At 40.0% G+C, this 23,945-nt stretch overlaps 1 protein-coding gene across 1 annotated transcript in view; it reads left to right on the forward strand.

Moving 5' to 3' along the window:
* Positions 1 to 23,945, forward strand: part of CNTN3 (contactin 3) — a 293,100-nt gene that overhangs the window by 110,344 nt on the left and 158,811 nt on the right. The window lies entirely within an intron of this gene.

Raw genomic sequence — 23,945 nt, forward strand, 5'->3', positions numbered from 1 at the left:
CCCTCCCAAACATCTCTCTGGTCATACCATGCACCAGCTCCAAGCATGCTGTATCTGCATCAGACATAGACTGGCGATTCAATTCTTACATGATAGTATACATGTTAGAATGTCTTGTTTCATGACATCTGAACCAAAGTCCTTGTGGCCCTTTGGTGAGCTGGCAGTTTAAATCACAAAACCATCAGCCCAGTAAAACAGACATTTCCCATCTTCAGTATCTGATCATTTGAAATGTCTAAGCCAGCTGCACACTGCAAATTTGGGGCTTATCTGCCTTGCCTGTGCTCGTGTTGGTGGGTACGAGTTTAAATTGGGCTCCCCAGTCTAATTCAGCAGTATATATTTTGCTGACATTATGAAGTTCCATCAGATCTTTGACTTTGAAGGGAAGCATAGGTTCTTTTGATTAGCAAGAAAAGTAACTGATCTCAAAATGACTTGAAGAAAATAGGGGCATTTACTGGCTCATATAACTGGGTTGATGACGTGCTATCTATAGAGCTGTGTGGTTAACGTGGAGATGCGCCACCCAGAACAACTCGCTGCCTCACTGTGGGTAGTGGGGTCAGCCAGTGGCCTCCTGCTCTCAGCTCCTTCCCAGTCTCCTTGGCTGCAGGAGCCACTTGCCTGTGGTCTCACCCTTCCAGGTGCTGCGTGCATCTGGTGTCTGAACAAGGAGAGGATGTCTTGGGGTCAGCCACTTCTGCCTGTTAACACTGGGCAGTTCTGGTGGCCAGTGCTCTATCCAGAGCTACTTGCCAGGATGACCATGGCTTTTTTGGATGACCCCAATTTGACCTCTTTCTGATCTCAGATCCTGCTTCTGCCTCCTTGTTTTCACAGGTTTTGATCATTAATCAAAATCTTTTATCCCAGACTCTAGTCTTTGCTCCCTGAGAACCGAAACTACTGAACCCACTAGTTTAGCCAATTTCATAAGCAGTTTATCTTTCTTGGTATTTTTTGGCTCTGCTTCCCTCTGTGTTGATTCTGTTGTTCTGTAGACTTCCTGTGTAGCACAGGTGGCCCCTGGCAACTCGGCTCGCGTGAACCTTGATGCTAAAGATCCTTTTGGACCAGGCAGCCTGTTGCTCAGTAGCTCCTGATTTTAATTGGACTGGTCTTGCTTATGAGATTTTTCCCTCCAGCAAAGGGCTGAAATCAGCTCCATCTAATGACAAGCACTGGGATAAGAAAGACATAGTTTTCAAAGGAAAAGTGTTTCATTATGAGAAAAAAAAGAAAAACAAGGGAGAGGGATGTGTTAGATACACACTAACCACTAAAACAGTGTTAGAATTACAGCTAGTAAGCAAGTATCAAAATAACTAAAATTTACTGTTTAAATCAACATAAAATTGTAGCTGGGTAGTCTTGTTTATGATGTATTTGGGAAATGTTGACCCAATTTATGAGCCTGCCTAGATGATCTTCTTTCAGTGCTTTTATGATGCACTCTCTGATGACAGAGGAGGGGCTTTTTTAGTTGCACACAGTGAGCATGTCTTAATAAGCTGTTGGATAAAACATATTACAAAAGATGAATCATTTCTATTGTCATAAAATTGGAGAACTGCCCGCCAATCACAGCTCTTCTCATGTAATGACATCCTGATTTCTCTCTGCCTTTGGTGACTTCATATAGTTCTCCTTTCATTTTTAAAGCTCACAGTCTGGGCTGACCATGGAAGTCTGTAGAATTGTTGGCAAAGAAGGAAAGAAATCTGCCTGGATATGGTGCATCAGCTCTTAAGAACTCAGGGCATGCACGGGAGAACAAACAACTGAACAAAAGCATACTTTCCTTCATGCTAGGTTGTGCAGGGAAATGATAGGGACCAGAGCAACAGATTTAGACACTGAAAACAGGATTGTCATTGATCTAGGTCTAGCTAATGCTGTGCCTGCCAAGACGCAATTTATATCCACTGCTCTGCCCCTTGGTTTGGGAGCATCTTGAAGACAGAGCCTATGTTCAAGTTTTCTCTGCACCCAAGTGCCCAGCACAAGGCTGGTTTATAACAAGCAGTCAGTAAATAATAGTTAACAAATGAACATATTCATGAAATGAATAGAGGAATCTTTTTAGATTTGGCCAGTGATAAATGCTCTTTGAGAATGTACTACAAATCCTGTTTCTAGAGATAGACACATTTAACAGCTGATATGCCCTGGGCACTAAGAAGACAGGTGCAGACACGGACAGATCACAGCAAACTCTGACCACGGCAACTCTATCTGCCCTGCTTCATTTTCTTGTGGACTGGGGGACTTCTAATCCAGGGGAGGATATGAGGCAGCTTAGAGCAGCCAAAGCTATGACCTCAGGGTTTATCAGCATGCGTGATGTGGGGCACTGGCCGCCCCACTGTGATCCATTTTGTCTTCTTTCCACAAAGTCCCATTGTCCCTCCAGGACACGAGTTTCCCTTTTCTGTCTTCACCACTGTGTTGTTTTTATTTACTTTGCCATGTTTCTTCCATTCTGCTTGGTCTCTTCTCATTGGTCAGAAATGTTTAATGTCATTGTTACTTTCTGATTACTGAAGATCCCCTCATATTTTATTCATCTGTTATATGCTCTAATAGAGTCATAGCCTGGCAGAGTAGACACGGGGGCAAAATAATAATAGAAGTGATGACAGTAATAATAACAGCAACAAATAATAGTACCTTCTATTTACCGAATGCTACTTAGTTGCTAAGCAGTATGCTGGCTCTTGGTGGAAATATATCAACTTCTAGGAGATTCTTTTGATTGAAAGTGTGAAGAGGAACTGGATAAATGACAAGGGAGATAGATATGCAAGGAGAGAGCCTCAGCAGGAGTCCCATAGTGTGGACATGGCATATGTTCCTTCTACTCCCTTAATTAATTCATGTATGCAGATAATTTATAGGAAAGTAGCAGCAACCTGGAGCTGCTTTGCTGAAGAGCAGTCCCCATTTATTTGATGCCATAAGAAAGAAAAATTGTTTCAAGATGGGTGACAATTAGAAATGTTTCTTGGGAGTCCACATAATTCCTAAGCAATGCAGGCTACTGTCATTTGACAAGACTCTCATTTCTCACTCATTCTGTGACCTTTCTGCCACTTCCTATTCATCATCATCTCTGCAGAATAATCCAGTACTTCTTTAAGGCGAAAAGGATTTGTATACTCTTGAAAATTAGTTGGAAGATCAGGAATTAGCAAGCCAAAAATAAGGTACCAGCCAGGGATTATCTGTGGCTTAATTATTATTCTAGTTACCAGTAGTGTGAAAAGCTGGGAATTAGTATAATTACCTGTCAGTTACTGATTTCACTACAAGATCATTAGAAATTCAAATGCACACAAAAAATTATCCTAGTATAAATAAAGATACAACACTGGTTTATGAGTCCTTTATGCTAAGTACTAATTAGACAGGAATTCATAGGTTAATCAAGTTATTGCATACACACATGTTAACAAAGACTTGATTTTTGTCCAACCATTTATTCTGAGTAAATAATAGACCTGAGTGTTTCCCAGTGTTTCATAAGCAAATGACTTTGGTGTCTGATTCAGTTTCCCATGTCTGTGCTCTGTGAATATTCTTGCAATAACAGCCCTGGACACTGTCATCCACTTACAGCAACACAGCCTCTGAGATGTGAAAAGGAGAGTGTGAGATGCCAAACAACAAGTAGTGGAGGTTAAAGCAACTTCATCCTAAAAATTGCTTTGTAAATCCTGGTGTGACAGAGGTGAGAACTGTCAGCAACATAACCAGATGGCATGGGATTTACACCCTCTGTAGCAACATCTTTTTTTTTTTTCTCCCCTTTACCGAGGACCAAAACCCAAAAGCTAACTCAGATAGTTTAGCTGGGGGGACTTAAAAAAAAGTTTCCAAATAGTAATGTTCTGGAAAGATTTGTCCAGCTACTAGACTTTGTTTCAAGGGAATGAGCTATTGCCAAGCGTTTTCAATGTGATTTTGACCCCAAACAGTAATTTCCCTAAATACCTTAATGTGTACACTCAGCACTGTCTTGTCTCGGGCACTCATTTTTCCTTGAACTACACCTCTCTACTGTTCAGGTTCCCAATTTATGGAAACTTAGTAGCTGGATCCCAGGTGGCTCAGTGGCAAAGAATTGCCTGCCAGTGCAGAGGATGTGGGTTTTATCCCTGGGTCCGGAAGATCCCCTAGAGAAGGAAATGGCAATCCACTCTATTATTCTTGCCTGGGAAAGAGGCGAGAAAGAGTTGGTCACAAAGAGTTGGACACGACTTAGTGACTAAACAGCAACAATAGCTTTTTACAAAACTTTGAGGTAAAGAATACGTAGATTGTTCATGGGCAAGACGTGCTTTCTGCCTCCCATGCTATTTGCATCACTGGTCACTGTATAAAAGGTTTTTCTGAGAACCCAGCAATTTCCCATTACCTAAAACAGTGTATCTGAAAGTTGCGCCATGCACGCCTTTATACTGTCATAGTTTGTGAAATCAAAATATAACAGATGATTGGCGGGTTACTGAGCAGTAAGCCTCTATCTACACCACAAAATATCATTCCTCATTTAATGCCCCTAACCCTGGAAAGCGGAGGTATGTTAACGAGTCATGACAAAGAGTTAAGAGAATCCATCTCTAGACTGACCAAATCATATTTTTCGATTGTAAAACTGTTTTTTGACTATATGCTAATGTTGATGTGACTGTCGACATTTATAGGAGTCCAAAATATTAACAAATTCCTAGCGACATTTAGACCAGTATGTTCTGAATCTGTTGACACAAAAGCCTCAGTCACTACTTACGTGGAAAACAGTGAAATATTTTGATCTCTCAAGGAAGTGTCTATTGTAGTAAATACGCTTATTCCTGGACATTCATTTTGTAGTTGGAGATGGAAATGAAAAACGCCCAGTTTCTCCAAATTACTTACACACAGAAACTGTGAATTAAAAATATTCCTTGAAGGGGGTTCAGGATGGGGAACACATGCACAGATTCATGTTGATGAGTGAATTCATGTTGATGAATCCTTGGCAGATTAATGTTGATGTATGGCAAAACCAATACAATATTGTAAAGTACTTAGCTTCCAATTAAAACAAATAAATTTAAATTAAAAAAAAATTCCCTGAGTCTGCCATGCCTCCTTACTTCCATCCATCCAGTCTTCCATCTGTTCACCTACCCATCCAACTATTTCATTCATGTTTTGATTTATTTATGCGTTCATCAAGTATCTGTTGATGTAGGAAAGGTATTTATATCTTATAATACTACTTTTACAATAATAAATATAGCCATTTACTCGAACAATTTTACTATTAAAGAGAATAAAGTAGAAAGCATTACTGATAAACTTGATAGTTCAGTTCACTTCAGTAACTCAGTCGTGTACGACTCTTTGCGACCCCATGAAGAGGAGCTAAAAAGCCTCTTGATGAAAGTGAAAGAGGAGTGCGAAAAAGTTGGCTTAAAGCTCAACATTCAGAAAACGAAGATCATGGCATCCGGTCCCATCACTTCATGGAAAATAGATGGGGAAACAGTGGAAACAGTATCAGACTTTATTTTTGGGGGCTCCAAAATCACTGCAGATGGTGACTGTAGCCATGAAATTAAAAGACGCTTACTCCTTGGAAGAAAAGTTATGACAACCTAGATAGTATATTCAAAAGCAGAGACATTACTTTGCCGACTAAGGTTCGTCTAGTCAAGGATATGGTTTATCCTGTGGTCATGTATGGATGTGAGAGTTGGACTGTGAAGAGGGCTGAGTGCCGAAGAATTGATGCTTTTGAACTGTGGTGTGAAGAAGACTCTTGAGAGTCCCTTGGACTGCAAGGAGACCCAACCAGTCCATTCTAAAGGAGATCAGTCCGCGGTGTTCTTTGGAAGGAATGATGCTAAAGCTGATACATTTGTATCAGTTCAGTCGCTCAGTTGCATCTGACTCTTTGCGAACCCTGAATCGCAGCATGCCAGGCCTCCCTGCGCGTCACCAACTCCCAGAGTTCACTCAGACTCACGTCCATCGAGTCAGTGAGGCCAGCCAGCCATCACATCATCTGTCGTCCCCTTCTCCTCCTGCCCCCAATCCCTCCCAGCATCAAAGTCTTTTCAAATGAGTCAACTCTTTGCATGAGGTGGCCAAAGTACTGGAGTTAGCATCATTCCTTCCAAAGAACACCCAGGAGTGATCTCCTTTAGAATGGACTGGTTGGATCTCCTTGCAGTCCAAGGGACTCTCGAGAGTCTTCTCCAGCACCACAGTTCAAAAGCATCAATTCTTCAGCACTCAGCCCTCTTGACAGTCCAACTCTCACATCCATACATGACTTCTGGAAAAACCACAGCCTTGACTAGATGGACCTTAGTCGGCAAAGTAACGTCTCTGCTTTTGAATGTGCTATCTAGGTTGGTCATAACTTTTCTTCCAAGGAGTAAACGTCTTTTAATTTCATGGCTGCAGTCACCATCTGCAGTGATTTTGGAGCCCCCAAAAATAAAGTGTGACACTGTTTCCACTGTTTCCCCATCTATTTCCTGTGAAGTGATGTGACCGGATGCCATGATCTTCGTTTTCTGAATGTTGAGCTTTAAGCCAACATTTCCCTCTCCATTTTCACTTCCATCAAGAGGCTTTTTAGCTCCTCTTCACTTTCTGCCATAAGGGTGGTGTCATCTGCATATCTGAGGTTATTGATATTTCTCCCGGCAATCTTGATTCCAGCTTGTGCTTCTTCCAGTCCAGCGTTTCTCATGATGTACTCTCCATAGAAGTTAAATAAGCAGGGTGACAATATACAGCCTTGACGTATTCCTTTTCCTATTTAGAACCAGTCTGTTGTTCCATGTCCAATACTAACTGTTGGTTCCTGACCTGCATACGGATTTCTCAAGAGGCAGGTCAGGTGGTCTGGTATTCCCATCTCTTTCAGAATTTTCCACAGTTTATTGTGATCCACAGTCAAAGGCTTTGGCATAGTCAATAAAGCAGAAATAGATGTTTTTCTGGAACTCTTGCTTTTTCCATGATCCAGCGGATGTTGGCAATTTGATCTCTGGTTCCTCTGCCTTTTCTAAAACTAGCTTGAGCATCAGGTAGTTCATGGTTCACATATTGCTAAAGCCTGGCTTGGAGAATTTTGAGCATTACTTTACTAGCATGTGAGATGAGTGCAATTGTGTGGTAGTTTGAGCATTCTTTGGCATTGCCTTTCTTTGGGATTGGAATGAATACTGACCTTTCCAGTCCTTTGGCCACTGCTGAGTTTTCCAAATTTGCTGGCATATTGAGTGTAGCACTTTCACAGCATCATCTTTCAGGATTTGAAATAGCTCAACTGGAATTCCATCACCTCCGACAGCTTTGTTCGTCGTGATGCTTCCTACGGTACACTTGACTTCACATTCCCGGATGTCTTGATAGGAGTGTATCAAATCAATATTTTCTGAACCCCACCCAAACTGCTCCCCAAATGAAATGCAGTGCACTCCTACTATAGGAAGTAAGAACCCACCTGTCCTCAAGGGCTTATGGCTCCACTGGAAGAGAGAAAGATGGGGTTGCTGGTGACTGGTTAACCCTCTACTGACAATAAGTGCTGTTATTCAGCTAGACACTGAGCTTATTGTTGATAGCCTCAAGGAAGGGAGTATCACTCTCTGCACCAACCAGCTGAGCCTCAGAGCAGTCAGGTGATTTGTCCAAAGACACACAACAGTAAATTTGACTTCAGACCCAGGTCTATTGCTTTTTGATGGAAAATTTTCTTATGCTTACAGAAACTGCAGGCTTCAGTTTTCCGATTTACATACCTTCTGCATTCTGGGACAGCATTCTCCAGACCCTTTTCATAGATCCACTGATGTAATTAAAATATTCATTAAGCACCACCACCCAATGCACACACATGCATATACACTGAGACAGATCTGCAGGTGCAGGGAAGACAAACCAGGCATCTAAGAACTAACGTCTGAATCTCTGTTTCTTATGTGTAAACAGGGAATAATCACAGAACTTATAGGGTGGTTGTGAGAATTTATGAAAATAATGTATATGAATTTATGTCTGATTTATTTATATAGATCAAAATATACTATAATCCTAATATGTTTACTGTGGAGAAAATGTGAAATTAAAATATCTGAGTACATTTATAAAGAGGGTTTATTTTTATTTTCTTCTTATACCCCAAGGTACATTTGTACATTTATCTGAAATATTGGTAACCCGTTTTAGAAAGCATTGTTCTAGAGAGTGGGTTTCCTGCTTCCAACCATCAGGGTCGGATTATCTGTGGTTGGAGACTTTAGACTTGCTTGCATGTTGCTTACCAACACAGTGATACTTAGAGGATTAGAGATGACTTTGAGGTGCCCGGCCTGTACAAACATCAGTGACTGTCTCTCCTCCTGGGGATTCCCTCCTTCACCTCCACAGCCTAGACCTGCACCTAGTGTGTTCCAGCTAGTCTCAGCTGGTTAGCCCAGAGAAGGGCCAATCAGCTACTCTCTCCTAGAAGTTAGAAAATTGACCTGACCGGCTACCATGTTTGAATTTGGAGATTTGAGGCAGAACTTCCCTATCATGCTGAGAAAGCTGATGCACATAGAACAGAGAAGCAGCCCTTCAGAGACTGAAAACAGAGACCGGGGACAGAGTGAAGGCTAAAGACTGCCTGGCTGCCGGCCTCCAGCCTTCCTACCTTAGCAGCTGCTCTCTTACCCTTTGTCGCCATGAAACAGCCCCAGTCTATATCCCCAGGGATATGTTTTCTGTTCCCTTTATTATTTCAAGCTGAGTCTGCTGGGTTTCTGATTTTGACATCCAAGGGCTTGAGCTAATACAAAGGGCATTATGGTTAGGGCTATACCAGTGTAGAGGTCGAGAGGTAATAAAACTGATGCAAGGAGAAGAGGAAATTTAATGTAAAAAGTAAGGGAAGAGAAGCTACATGTCTGCACAAGAGCCCCTGCGCTGTTCTAGCATCCTTTTGTGATTGAAGTCAGCACAGAACATACCATAAGTGGTCATGGAAGGAGATAGGTCACAGAAGACAATTTGAAGAAACTGCATTTAGGGTTATTTACCTGTTCATTCTATGAGTAGGTTCCCTGAAAATTTTAGGACTATCTAGGACTGCTCTGCATATATTTCATCACAGCAGCATGAATTCAGGCTCACTCCACCTCCCATTTCATTCTCAGATCCCGTAAATTGTCTGCTATAGTCAGTGAGAAATCATTTTCTCCCACAGGAAAGACCACATAGTTTTCCTTGCTGTAATTCCATCCACTCACAAAGAGAAGTCAGAAAGAGCATTATGCTCATGAAAACAACAAAAAAGTCACATGTGTAAGCTAGAAGTTTCTTCTATAAGAACTTAAAGATAGCAGAGCTCTGACGTTTTCTGCTTTAAGTGAAAAATGCACTATTACTTTAGTACAAATCAGGGATAGTAAAGGCTTTGATTCTTGCCAGCTTAAGCAGAAATTAAGGATAATTACTACTTGGTGGGTTTTGTCAAAAACAAAAACACAGTAACATTAGGTGAAACCTAAGAACTAATTTGTGTGCTAGCAAGAGAGTTAAATGCTCATTGATTTGCCATAAAAATGCATTTGTATGTACTAATGTTTTAATTAAGATTACATGAGCTACTGTAACAAAGAAATCTGAAAATATATTAGCTCAAACCAAATCATATTTCTTGCTCAAAGTCCACATCAAGTGTTTTTGATCGTAGGCCCCTGGCTCCATCTGTTTGTGCCTCTCCGTTTCAGTATATAAAATCCATGGTCACTACCTCTGTCTTTGTAGAGTTGACAGAGAAAAAAGGAGGGGAAAGTCCCATGGACGGTTTTTATGGACCTCTGACCCCAGGAGATGGCACGTCACTTAAGTGTACTTTCTGTTGACTGGTCCCCAGTCACACAGTCAGAGCGAGATCAAAGGAGGACCACTGTGTGTCCCTGGGAAAGTGGAAACAGGTCTCTCTGCCACACTTAGACACGTACTTTTGAAAATAAGCACAACCATGTTAAGACCAAAGACACATGAGGTGCAGAGTGTCTCAAAAGTCTGTATTTCATGAACTCTAATGGCAACATAAGAAGCTCATTTTTGAGAACTTGTTGAAAATGTATATCCCACGATCCCACTCTCAAAGATTCTCATTCCTTAATGTGGAGTCTTTCCAGGGAATCTCCACTCTTTGGAGCTTCCCAGATGGCTCATCAGTAAAAAAAAAATCTGCCTGCAAGTGTAGGAGATGCAAGTTGGATCTCTGGGTTGGGAAGATCTCCTGGAGGAGGAAATGGCACCCCCACTCCAGTATTCTTGCCTTGGAAATCCCATGGACAGAGGAGCCTGGTGGACTGCATTGAAGCATTTCAGGAGTTATATTTTGTTAAGTAGGACATGTTGGACTTTAAAAGGAAAGTGGAATTTTTGCTTTGTATAGGACATTGATGTTCATTTATTTATAAGCTGGACAATTCCTATCTCAGCTCAATTTGTCCTTCATTAACATTGATCCTCTTAGAGAGTACAGCTGCCAGCGTGCCTAGGTGCATAGCAGAATATTCCCTGGAGCTCATCCACTTTCCCACGTGAGGAGTAATTGATAGGTGCCAGGCAGTCAGCTGTGCTTGTTGATAATCACAGAAACTGTGCATTGGTTAACTTTGCAGAGCTTTCAATCCTTGAGCATCTTATCCTTGAGCAGTTTAGATTCATTTATTGTTGTTATTGTCTGTGTTTGTGTGTGAGTGTTCATCTCAAGGGGATGTGCCCATCTGGAGTAGAACCTAGGCTGATCTTATCAGGGAGGAGTTTTAAAATCCTTCACCTTCCTTTTCCCTTTGAGGTCTGGCTCTTATTTAAAACCTATTTTTCCCTATTAACTTTAGGAACTTTGACTTTACAGTGATACCAGGATTGAAAACCAGGAAATTCTAAAATGATTATTGTGAAGTTTTCAGTTAGATTACAAGAATCAGTAGATAACTGCATCCAAAAAAAAAAAAAAATCACAATGATCTTTGTGTATTCTCAAAGATCTACAGGGACCAGCCAAGTGGGTCAGAGGAATGGGCAGGGCCAGATTTTGAGACTTGGACAATTTTTTCCCCAGTAGCATATTTAAATCACTTATCAGCATCATTTATTTTATATGCAGTTTTAAAAACAGAAAATGTAGTTCTTTTCTGAGTTTATGGTTCCAAATAGGAAAAGGAGTACGCAAGGCTGTATATTGTCAGCCTGCTTATTTAACTTATATGCAGAGTACATCATGAGAAACACTGGTCTGGATGAAGCACAAGCTAGAATCAAGATTGCCAGGAGAAATATCAATAACCTCAGATAATGAAGATGACACCACTCTTATGGCAGAAAGTGAAGAAGAACTAAAGAGCCTCTTGATGAAAGTGCAAGTGGAGAGTGAAAAAGTTGGCTTAAAGCTTAACATTCAGAAAATGAAGATCATGGCATCTGATCCCATCACTTCATGGCAAATAGATGGGGAACAGTGGAAACAGTGGCTGACTATTTTTCTGGGCTCCAAAATCACTGTGGATGGTGTTTACAGCCATGAAATTAAAAGACGCTTGCTCCTTGGAAGGAAAGTTATAACCAACCTAGACAGCATATTAAAAAGCAGAGACATTACTTTGCAAACAAAGGTCCATCTAGTCAAGGCTATGGTTTTTCCAGTAGTCATGTATGGATGTGAGAGCTGGACTGTAAAGAAAGCTGAGCGCCAAATAATTGATGCTTTTGAACTGTGGTGTTGGAGAAGACTGTAGAGAGTCCCTTGGACTGCAAGGAGATCCAGCCAGTCCATTCTAAAGGAGATCAGTCCTGGGTGTTCATTGGAGGGCTTGATGTTGAAGCTGAAACTTCAGTACTTTGGCCACCTGACGCAAAGAGCTGACTCATTGCAAAAGACCCTGATGCTGGGAAACATTGAGGGCAGGAGGAGAAGGGGACGATAGAGGATAAGATGGTTGGATGACATCACCGACTCAATGGACATGGGTTTGGGTGATGGACAGGGAGGCCTGGCGTGCTGCAGTTCATGGGGTCACAAAGAGTCGGACATGACTGAGCAACTGAACTGAACTGAACTCTGAGTTTATGGAGAGTTTATCAGACATACTTTCCATTTTCTGCTTACAGTTCTTACTGTGGCTTTTTTCCTAATGTCCTCTTAAGTTAAAGTCATTAGATACAGACACACTTGGCATATTAAACACATAGAAATATTTTTTCTTTATTTATTTGAAATTTGCTCTGTATCAGTCAAGCTTTTACTAAGTTCTGTTGCAGTAATACATGACTCCAGAGTCTCAATGGCTTATAATAATTCAGATTGATTTCCAGTTTTGTAGGCTCTATGCTGGGGGTTGGATGCCACTATATTCCATGAAACTGAAAGTCGCTCAGTCATGTCCCACTCTTTGCGACCCCATGGACTATACAGTCCATGGAATTCTCCAGGCCAGAATACTGGAGTGGGTAGCCTTTTCCTTCATCAGGGGATCTCCCAACCCAGGGATCGAACCCAGGTCTCCCACATTGCAGACGGATTCTTTACCAGCTGAGCCACCAGGGAAGCCCAAGATTACTGGAGTGGGTAGCCTATCCCTTCTCTAGTGGAGCTTCCCGACCCAAGAATCAAATCAGGGTCTCCTGCATTGCAGGTGAATTCTTTCCTAGCTGAGCTATCAGGGAAGCCCGTGGGAGTTACTTAATTTGGGAGAAAGCAGCCCCTGTCTGACATTTGTCTTTTTTTTTTCTTTTTTTTTAGCTGTAGCAAGTCTTCATTGCATCATGCAGGATCTTTCTTGGCGGTACACCGACTGTCTAGTTGTGAGGCAGGCTTCAGTAGTGGTGGCACGTGTGCTCTCTAGTTGTAGGTGTGGCACTCGAGCTCAGTTGCTCTGAGGCATATGGGACCTTAGTTCCCCAACCAGGGATGGAATCCATGTCCCCCACATTGCAAGGAGGATTCTTAACCATTGAACCAACAAGGGAAGTCCCTGGGATATGTCATTCTCATGGGAGAAAAAAGAAAATTGTAGGACCCATTCTGCCTGTTCACAGGTGGTATATACATCATTTTTGCTCCCATTCTGTTTTGCAAAGCATGTACTATGGCCAATACTGATCAAATGGGCCAGAAACCAAAAGGAGCAACAGATAACTTTACTAACAATGTAATTGACCATATGTTCTTATTGTTTTCTTTAGCTTTTTGGCCTTGTGATCTCTCTTTCAGTTTCCCCAGATGTCATGATACCTAGATCCAACAGCCAGTTTAAGATATCCCACTTTTTCAGCACGAAAATGTTTAAGTACAACAATAAGTCATGATGAAAAATGGCACACGAAAGGCTCAAGCCACCCAAAGTGTTCAAATCTTGCTCATCTCCAGTTGATTATTTCCATGGGGAATGCAAGTATAGCTAGAAACTATATGTTGGCAAAATTTTCCAAAATGTTAGCAATGTGGATCAGATAGTACTTGGTCTGAGGGTGCCTTTAGCCTGTGGGTTGTAGTTAGAACTCTCTTCCTCAAGGACATTCAATTAATGCTAATTTTTAAAATGTCTCATTCACTCAATAGTCCAAGGGGATGTATGTCTAAGAGAAAGTTGAAAGTATTGTTTATAGCCTTTAAAAATTCATCTTTTATGAGATTCAGGAGTACATAAAACAATTTCAAACATGGCTAATTAAAACAGCTAATTATGGGCTCCTGGAGGCCTGCAGTGTTGGAAGTAACACCTCAATCCTTCTTTAAACAGTTTTCCAAATTCACTGTATATCCATTGTCTGAAGCACTTGAGCATTCTCCCCTTCTAGTTTGCGTACATTATTACATTTATTAGCAAATGTTTTATGCCCCCAAAGTGGGGATAAACCAATCAGCTATACACAGCAAAGTCATGAGGGTCTAATGTGTGAGGTTTTATTAAAGTAGAAATTTTGTAATTTTTGAGATTCCATTTGGTTTTATCTGAAAAGAAATGAACTTGGAAAGTCAGTGGTAGATGTCAGCTAAAGTTCAGTTGCCATAAAGAAGCACTGTGTTCCCAAGAGTAAACATGATAATTCAGCAGTGTTTGTGTGCTAAGTCGCTTCAGTCTTGTGTGACTCTTTGTGACCCCATAGACTGTAGCCTGCCAGGCTCCTCTGTCCATGGGATTCTCCAAGCAAGAATACTAGAGTGAGTTGTCATGCCCTCCTCCAGGGGATCTTCCTGACCCAGGGATCGAACCCGTGTCTCCCGTGTCTCCAGCATTGGCAGGCGGGTTCATTACACTAGTACCACCTAACTAGTTCTTCTGTTGTAACTATGAGTATATCATTTTTATTCCTAATGTAAATTTTTATGTACATGTAAAAAGCTAAGAATTTTTCAGGCATTCCCTGACAGGACTGTGGTTAGAACTCCATGCTTGCACTGCTGAGATCCCTGGTTCAATTCCTCGTCTGGCAAACTAAAATTCCACCAGCTGAGCAGAGTAGCCAAAAAAAAAAAAGGAAAGAAGACATTTTTTTCTTATGTTTCTAATACAATCTTAATGTTTTCAGTGACATTACTGCACTTGAAAGTATTATGTATTTTGCAGCCCACTTCTATCACTTCTTTTAATTTTCCCTTTAATTTTCTTACCACATTACACATGCTGTCTGCTCTCCCTAGTCTTGATCACCCATCACAGATAAGGAACCTTCCTGTGCATTGCCCCCCTGCCACGACCATCTGACGTGTGGGTTGATAGATTATATACTCTGGGTAGAGGTACTTTCTGTGTACCTGCTATAGACTCCTTATTTTCTCTTGTGGTTTTATATTTTTACTCATAGACCATTTGTTTGACACTGAGCAAACATTTTTCACCATGTGTTCTTGTGGAATAGGAATAGGCATCAGATAAAAGAGTGAGGCAGTTTACAAAAAAAAAAAAAAAACAGAAGTTTGCAAAAATCCTAGGAAAAGCAAAAGAAAGCATCTTTCTTTTATTTCTCAGAGCTTTTAATAGCACAGTGTTAATTTTATGTAACCTAGAGGAGGAGTCTAGCGTGCATCTTCTCCCAAACTTACTTGACAAGAGAACCATTTATGTAGCATCTTATAAGACCAGATATTCTGAGAAGTACACTTCAGGAACCACTTACATAGCTTAAAGACCATATATACCAGAAAACTTTTCAAAATATCCTCTGCCAAATACTCTATGGGTTTGTGAAAGTTTGGGATAGCTTAGTGTACAGACCTCACATCTCCCCAAAAGGGAAAGTGAAAATCACTCGGTCGTGTCTGACTCTTTGCAACCCCACGGTCTATACAGTCCCTGGAATTCTCCAGGCCAGAATACTGGAGTGAGTAGTCTTTCCCTTCTCCAGGGGATCTTCCCAACCCAGGGATCAAGCCCAGGTCTCCTGCATTATAGAACAATTCTGTCTCTACCAATTTTAAATGTTGTAGTTACACATGAATATTCTTTAAAGATAGAATTCTGTACTGACATATTATAAAAGAAAGGGAGGGAGAGAGAAAAGAAGGGGGAGAGGAGGAAAGAAAAGAGAAGGGCAGCGGTAGACGACACGTATATCTTATCAGTGAGCAGGTGCAGTCAGTTCCCTGAATTTTTTCTGATTAATCTTGGCTGTAGAATTGTTAATGTACTAGGGGGTGGAGTCTTCATTATATCATTATGAAAACTGGGGGAAAAAAATAAGGGTTGCTTTGACTAGTTAATATACTGCTAGCATTTTATAAATTCGATTAATTATGTGTGGATCACATTACATCTGTTACAGTAATAACAACAGGCTGGTGTTTTCTGGTGAGAAAACGAGTCCATCAATCATCTCTAATCATTGATCTTCAGATAAGGGGGTCCATGCTGGCTGGCTCACAGTAACCATACAATGTTTTGAAGACTAGTACCAAAGCATATTGAATTCCACAAATCTCTTAAGAAGGCCTGTTCTCTTTCCACTTGTGATTTGAAATGACATTTGAAGTGGTGATGTATGTAGACTTAAAGCAATCTTTTTCAATCATTATGCCTTTAAGCACCACTAGCGTCCCTCAGGATTCTTTGACCTTTTTTCTCTGTATTATGCTTTTTTGACAGCTCAGAGAGAGAAGTGGTGTACCTGACATCTGGTGTAAACATGAAATGTTAATTCGTAGCACATACTTAATATTGCCAACTGCTTTCCAATACTCGTGTGAAATATTTTGTTTTTTTCCCATGGCTATAACACATAATCTATATGAGTTTTCTTAAACTAATGCTGGTATGCAGTAAAAGTTATTTCTTGGTTTTCCTTAGCTGTGGTTCTGAATCTTGGATTCCTTAGTGTAGATGAGTTGAGAGGCAGAGGTTCGAGAGTCCTTAGCCGTACAATGAGGGAAGTTTGTCCTTTACTGTACTAGAGTGGCTGGTGCATGCGTGCGTGCTAAGTCACTTCAGTTGTGTCCGACTCTGTGTGATCCTGTGGACTGTAACCCGCCAGACTTCTCTGTGCATGAGATTCTCCAGGCAAGAATACTGGAGTGAGTTGCCATGCCTTCTCCAAGGGATCTTCCCCACCCAGGGATTGAACCAGCATCTCTTGCATCTCCTGCCTTGGCAGGTGGGTTCTTTACTACTAGCACCATCTGGGAAGCCCCAGAGTGGAGAATAAGGAAGGTTAAAGGAATATTAGAACAAGATGCAAAAGAGGGTAAAATTAAGACATTCCTGATCTTTCTATTACGGAAGTAGAACAGAGGCACAGTTACATATCTCCAGTAGGCATTGGAACGTATCAAGTGATGTGAAGTCGCTCAGTCGTGTCCGACTCTTTGCGACCCCATGGACTGTAGCCTACCAGGCTCCTCTGTCCATGGGATTTTCCAGGCAATAGTACTGGAGTGGATTGCCATTTCCTTCTCCATGGGATCTTCCCGACCCAGGGATCGAACCCGGGTCTCCTGCATTGTAGGCAGACTCTTTACCATCTGAGCCACCAAAGTGCTCGTGATTTCTTTCTGATTCTCAGTGAAGTATTTTGGAGGTATATATTCCCAGCTACAAAGAATCAGTAAGAATCTTAAGCTTAATTGAAAGAAATGCTGATTTTCTAAAGCCAAGTCATTATGATCAGCCCATTGTAATATAATGAAGGAAATCTTGAGCAAGTGAAAGGAGTAGATGAAATGCAAAACTCACTGAAAATCCCGGTATCCGCAAGTTGGGAGAACTTGAAAACAATGCACAAATTGGCTAACTAGTCAGAGGAAGGAAGCATTAAAGAGATAGCCTGGGAATTTCCATTGGAATATTATGTAGAGAAAATTTAGAACTGAAAATGTGAGAGAGTTTTGTCCAAAGAACAGCATCTATGTATATCTGCTGTTACATTTGTGACCCTCTGAGTCTTATGCACATGATAAGAGACTAATTCCTTGAATCTCTTTTGATAGGAATTGAGACCTAGCAGTGGGTTGGGCTTCCCTGGTAGCTCAGACAGTAAAGAATCTGCCTGCAATATGGGAGACCTGGATTCGATCCCTGGGCTGGGAAGTTCCCCTGGAGGAGAGCATGGCAACCCATTCTAGTATTCTTGCCTGGAGAATCCCCATGGGCAGTGGAGCCTGGTGGGCTACAGTCCATGGGGTTGCAAACAGTGGGTCACGACTGAGTGACTAAGCACAGCACAGCACAGCAGTGGTTACTAGGACTATGATAAGACATCCTAATATAGGATATAACTTAAAACCTTATATATATATATATATATATATGTGCACACGAATTTATTTAAAAATTTGTATCATATAAAACTGATTCTTCTAAGCTCTGTGCAAGCCAAATGAATGAGAACCTTTATACCTGGAATTGAAAAAATATAATGGAGATGATAAATGTATAGACAATCATACTCTATCTTATTGCTAGTAGAATCCTAGTAAGAGCTTAGGGAAATAACCTTCAAATGGTCTTTTGAACAATGGGGTGTTTCAGTGGAAAACTAAAGGACAGGTGAGTTCTATGAAAATTCTTTTGGAATCGGAGAATGCAAGAGCCTCCTTTGCCGGATAATTGCCCTGGCAAAGGGAAAGGAATTCTTTAACAAAGTCACGTACACAATTCCACGTGGGAAATGAGGGACATTCTCCAGAGAATTGCAAGTCTGTTTACAGAGGTTCAGCATGATCTCTGTCAGGATAGGGGTGCGCGGTTTGAATGTGCCTTTGGGAGAATGTGTCCAACAATCTGGCCCAGTTTGGAAATGCGTCGAGACATTCAAATTGCAGGTTGGTTTCAGGCCTCAGTTGTGTCCCCTCCAAGGACAGGCAAAACTTCCAAGTACAGTTGAAAGAATAACATGCACTGCCTCCTGAGCATGCCCTATTATTGTCTGTCTTATTTCTGTGATACCCTTTAAAAACCAGCCAGTTACTGTACTAGGGAGATAATCCAGGGATAAGACTTACTCAGTGCAAACCTTTTATTAAAGGCCTACAGTGCTTCATTCTAGAGAATTTTGTTTTCCTTTTTTTAAACTCTTAGATCAGATTTTCAAAAGCACATCAGAAATATTCCTAGTCTTAAATCCAGGGATTTATATAACACAAAGTTGCAAGACCAGTGGGAAATTAATTTCCTTTGAAGTACATGAGCTTGAAGTTTGCATCTTCCCACCATGGAGCGAAATTTATTCAGGCATTGTTGATGACCTCTTAAGGTCCTTCCTACCCCAAGTCATAAGCTGACTGCAGGAAGCCAATGATTGCCTGGGCCATTCTGGCTAAGCCAGAAAATATCAGGTCAAAGAAAGGTTAACTAGAGACTGGTCACGTTGCTTGCAAACACAGACCCAGTACACAAACACAGTACATTGGAAAATGTGTCTTGTATGTACATGGCATCTATAATATGCATCCTCTATAGTTAGGAGGGAAAATATGATTCCTTTAAATGTCGACAAGGTATTATATTTTATCAAGCTGTTGTTGTTCAGACACTAAGATGTGTCTGACTCTTTGTGACCCGTGGCTGCAGCCTGCCAGCCTTCCTGTCCTTCACTATCTCAGAGTTTGTTCAAACTCATGTCCATTGAGTTAGTGATGCCAGGCTTCCCTGTCCTTCACTATCTCCCAGAGTTTGCTCAAATTCATGTATTGAGTCAGTGATGCCATCCAACCATCTCATCCTCTGTTGCCTCCTTCTCCTCCTGCCCTCAGTCTTTCACAGCATCAGGGTCTTTTCCAATGAGTTGGCTCTTCACATCAGGTGGCCAAAGTACTGGAGCTTCAGTTTCAGCATCAGTCCTTCCAACAAATATTCAGGGTTGATTTCTTTTAGGATTGAGTGGTTTGATCTCTTTGCTCCAGCACCACAATTCAGAAACATCAACTTTTTGAAAGCCATCATTTTGACTATAGGGACCTTTGTCAGCTAATTGATGTCTCTGCTTTTTAAATATGCTGTCAAGGTGAGATATTTTGTCAAGCTGAGATATCTTTAAATGGATATCTTTGAATGGATATGATGTGTGTTATATTTTACCATCAAGTATTTATTTATTTGTATTCCAAACTTGCTACTTAAAAATCTTCTTTGGGCACAAAAAATGCTGGGTCTTTTGCAAAGAACATTTGGCATGTATTATTCTTCAGTTTATTGTTTCTCTGAAGTTCCATTTATCTTGAGCTTTACATAGAAAAGTATAACAAATTCCAGTTGACCACTGAAACTGAAAAAAGACGTCCGTGTTTAGTTGTAAAGCAGAATACAGGACTCCTTTCACTCTACCACATTTTTCTGTAAACCTCAGATCTGAGAACGGGATGCTGAGCACAGAACTTTCATTTTTCTTTTGTGCCTTTGTATGTTTTTCAAGATACAATGTAGGAAATGAAGTAGAGTTGTCATTTTAGCCCTGAAAAAGAATTAATAAGTACGTGTTCACTGCTAAAATTCTATATATCTTTTCTTTATTGCTTTCCTCCTCTGGCAGAAAAAAAATAATTACTAACAATAAGAAATAATGTAGCTGTTATAGTTCAGCTGTTTATTTTCTTCCTATGTGCATGTGCACACATCACTTTTTTTTTGCAAAATTGTAGATTTGCTAAGGAAAGGAATTGTCTGGATGCAGGAGAATGGCTGCATAGAGAAAAGGAGGTATTTATTGACATATAGTCTCCACTAAATATAGTTAAACTAAGGAGCATATTGAAAAGTAAGATTTTTAAAGTAAACCCAATTTTCCCCTTGAAGATACTTAAAAGAATTTGTGGGGTTTGTTTTTTTTTTTTTAGGTGTTAAAATCAATGGTGCTTGTTATAGAACACAGGAAATTCAGCAGGTTTAAATCACAGAGGTAAAATTACCCATATTACCAAAATAGCCATCATTTTGGTCTATTTATTTTATTTTCTCTTAACATATTTTGTTTCATAATCGAGAGCAACTGCACTGACTTATTTACATTTTTTTATTAATGTATCATTTCTGTGTTAGTATGAACACTTTAGAAACAGTATTTTCTTATTAAAAATCTTTAATATAAAAATAATTATTTAAATCATTCCTTATATTTTAAGATGAATATCATTTTATTTGTCATAGACGGCACATTTTTGTACTTATCTGATTTGTTACCTTTTATTATTTTATTTAGTTGGTTTCATTTTTGTTTCCTTATTTTGCTTTATTAGAGTATCAAAAATTTTATATAGTAAAGTCCCTTTGGTTTACATACAGTGTTCTGCCTCGAGTGTAATTTTTGATAAAGTCTCCACGTTATAAGTATGTTCAACTAAATATCTGTTTTTTCAGATCTTTATGCTGTTTTTAACTGTAATACGGATCTATCTAGAATTTCTTTGATGCAGTGTGTGAGATAAGGATTTAGCATCATTTTTGTCACACAAACAGCTATTAATAGTTATCTCAACACACTTCAATGACTAATCCATTCTTTCCTCTACATCTTGGAAATCCCATCAAAATTGTATTAAAATATCATGTAGATTGATACATGCATATATACATGCATGAGTCAATTTTTAAACTCTTTATTCTGCGTTACTGTTCTATTCCTACAGCATCACCATGGTATTTAAATGCTCTATTTTAATTCCATAATGTTTTAATAATTTGTGGGACAAATCCTATTATACAGTTAGCCAAAAAAGGAAAAAAAACACATTTTTCAAACACATTCTTCTAAGTGCACATCAGAATCATTACATTAAAATTTTTTAAATTAACATATTAAAAAAAAACATGGTGACTAAATTAAAGAAGGCTACCTAGTATTCCATATTTATTTACAAATTTTCTGGCCACTAAATTGGTGTCAGTGAATTTTTCGGTGACACTCTTGTGTTCCCAGAAGATACTATCAGAGCCATTTTTGAAATACACCTGGAGGAGAATTCCATTGCTCTGGAGTAACTAGGGCTATGCTTTCTTTTGTTCTAATAGATAATCTCATCATGGTTTTGTTTGGTCGTTTAGATTGTTTGGACTTCTGCTGTTATAACGCTGTGATGAATAGCTTTGAGTGTAAAATTTAGTTCATATTTAGGGTTATTATAAAAGATTTTTCTATATTTGAATTCCCTTTCAAGACCACAAGTAGTGAGCCTGATGATACAATTTTTGTAGTTGAAATACGAACCATTCTTGTCTAATCTATCTTTTTTTCTCTTCTTTTCCACTACTTTAAAAACATCCCAACAAACAAGCAAAAAAAATCAATATCTCAAGCAAACTATATTGTTTCATAACCACATCAATATTTTGCAGTAGTATGCTATAGAAAAGTCTAGTTACAGATGAGGAATCTTGAGATCTTTATAGACTGATTTGAGCAAAGTTACATAGTGTATGTCAGAGCCCTAGTCAAACTCAGGTTTTTTGATAACTCTGAATTGTTCTTTTCAGTACAAGGTGCTGTCTCCTGGGTTCTTTTAAGAACATGATGAGTACTGTAAGGAAAAATGTGTGTTAAGCTTTTCTTAAAAGGAAACAGACTTCAATTTTAGTTGGGAGGAAAAGGTAACATTATAGTCAAAGAGAGTCAAGCATGGAAATGATTTATCATATTTAAGGTCCCCCAGTTAGAGAAACCAGAATAATGGACATTGAGGAGACTTAGCCATCCTCCTTTCTTTTATCTGTCCAATGAGTACAGCATCTCTGTCTTACTGAAAAGGTGTAATAAATAATTACTGAATTAACAAATGTTTGTGAGTTCACTTTCGCCAGCTTCAATTAAGAAAGAAAATTCCTGATCCCTTGGCATCTTTTCTAAAATGGAATGGACCCCTTATAGAGTAAACTTAGCTTAAAAGTTAGGTAATTGTTTACTTTGTATTTATTTTTTGCCTTTTGTGTGAGGGGAAAGGATCTTATCAAAAAGATAAATTAGAAATAGTTTCTAATGTAAGCGGGAGGCTTAGACATTGGTCTAAATAAGGAAAGACAGAGAATGGTAAGCCCATCAGAGCCAACTGAATGAAAGTATTGGGTTGACTAAAACGTTCAACTGGTTTTTCCTATGAGAAAAGGAAAAACCCAAACGAAGCTTTTGGCCAACCCCATATTAGGAGCTGAGAAGAGAGAAGATTTCAAGAAGGAGGCATTTTGTGAAAGATTGTTTTACTTGATGAGAAGTAGGAGATTCCTGGCAAAGTGACCTTGCAGAATTAGGGCATGGAGTATCAATAAATCTAGACAGAGAGAAAAGAGAATCAGAGAATTAATTGAACTCCCTACATTAATGGGTATAATGGCAAACAAGAAGAAGGAAGTCAGAATATTTCTGAAATCCCAGGAACTTCTGTTTGATTTCATGACCACCTAAACGGGCTTCTATTTCCTGTGACATTTTTCTGAGTACATGTTTTTGGAAAAAAAAAAACAACTGAAATTATGTGATATTGAACACCCACTGCTTTGTGGTGTGTTGGGGATGGTGATAGAGGACAGTCAAACATCAGGTTAAGATTGAACTAGACTTTTAAGTTCTTTCTGATTGTATTGCCTTGCTTTCTATTGAAGAACTAGAATTTTTTAACTGATCAGTTGACATCAAAAAGTTTGTGGGTGGAGTCAACATTCTTTCAGTCCTGATTAAACCTCCTAGCACCTTATGACCTTGCCTGAGGTCATCATGGGACCTCCAGACTCCTCAGGCTGAGAGAATGCGTGTGAGGCGTGCTGTGTTCTTCTCTACTCTTCATCTGACCTTAGCAATTCCACCCAACAAAGGCTTGGTCATCTTTTAAGTTCTCCAATTCTGGAAACTGCCAGTGTCTGCACCTGAGGAGTCTCCTCTCAGATTTCCCATTTCCACTAGAGCCTCTCCCTACAGTCCTTGTCCACAGTAGCCAGTTATGGCTTTAAAATGTAAATTCAGTCACCTTACTCTCTTGTTTAAAGCCCTTCAGCAGCTGCTTATCACAAAGTCAAGTTCAGATTCTTGTCTTCCCCATGCAGCGTGGAACATCTATCAACCCAGGTTAGGACCCTCTCCCATTCCCCTCTCCAATGTTACCTTCTGCCCAGACCTGCTGTCCTTTACTCCTCAGAACCGCCAGCATTTAGGGCTGCTCTTTCTGCCTGTAGTGTTCATCTCTCTCTCTCTGTTTCTGAAAAGAGGAGAGGAAAAAAAGCACAGACCTGAGGGGTTCTGGGACATAGCCATGGGAAAGCAAGCATAAACCCAAGAATCCTTTGAAGTCTCAGATCTTACTTTGAAGATTCTTGCAGCTTTTGCCTCCTGCGCCATAGTGTATCCACATGGTAAAATAGATACCCTTGGAAGATGTGCAGCGTGTGCCCCAGAGCCTCACGTATCCCCAGAAGCCAGGTTTCTGCTTCTGAGGAGCATACCCTTCAGTCTAAGAAAAGATC

Source organism: Capra hircus, chromosome 22 (genome assembly GCF_001704415.2).
Source record: "Capra hircus breed San Clemente chromosome 22, ASM170441v1, whole genome shotgun sequence".
Lineage (NCBI taxonomy): Eukaryota > Metazoa > Chordata > Mammalia > Artiodactyla > Bovidae > Capra > Capra hircus.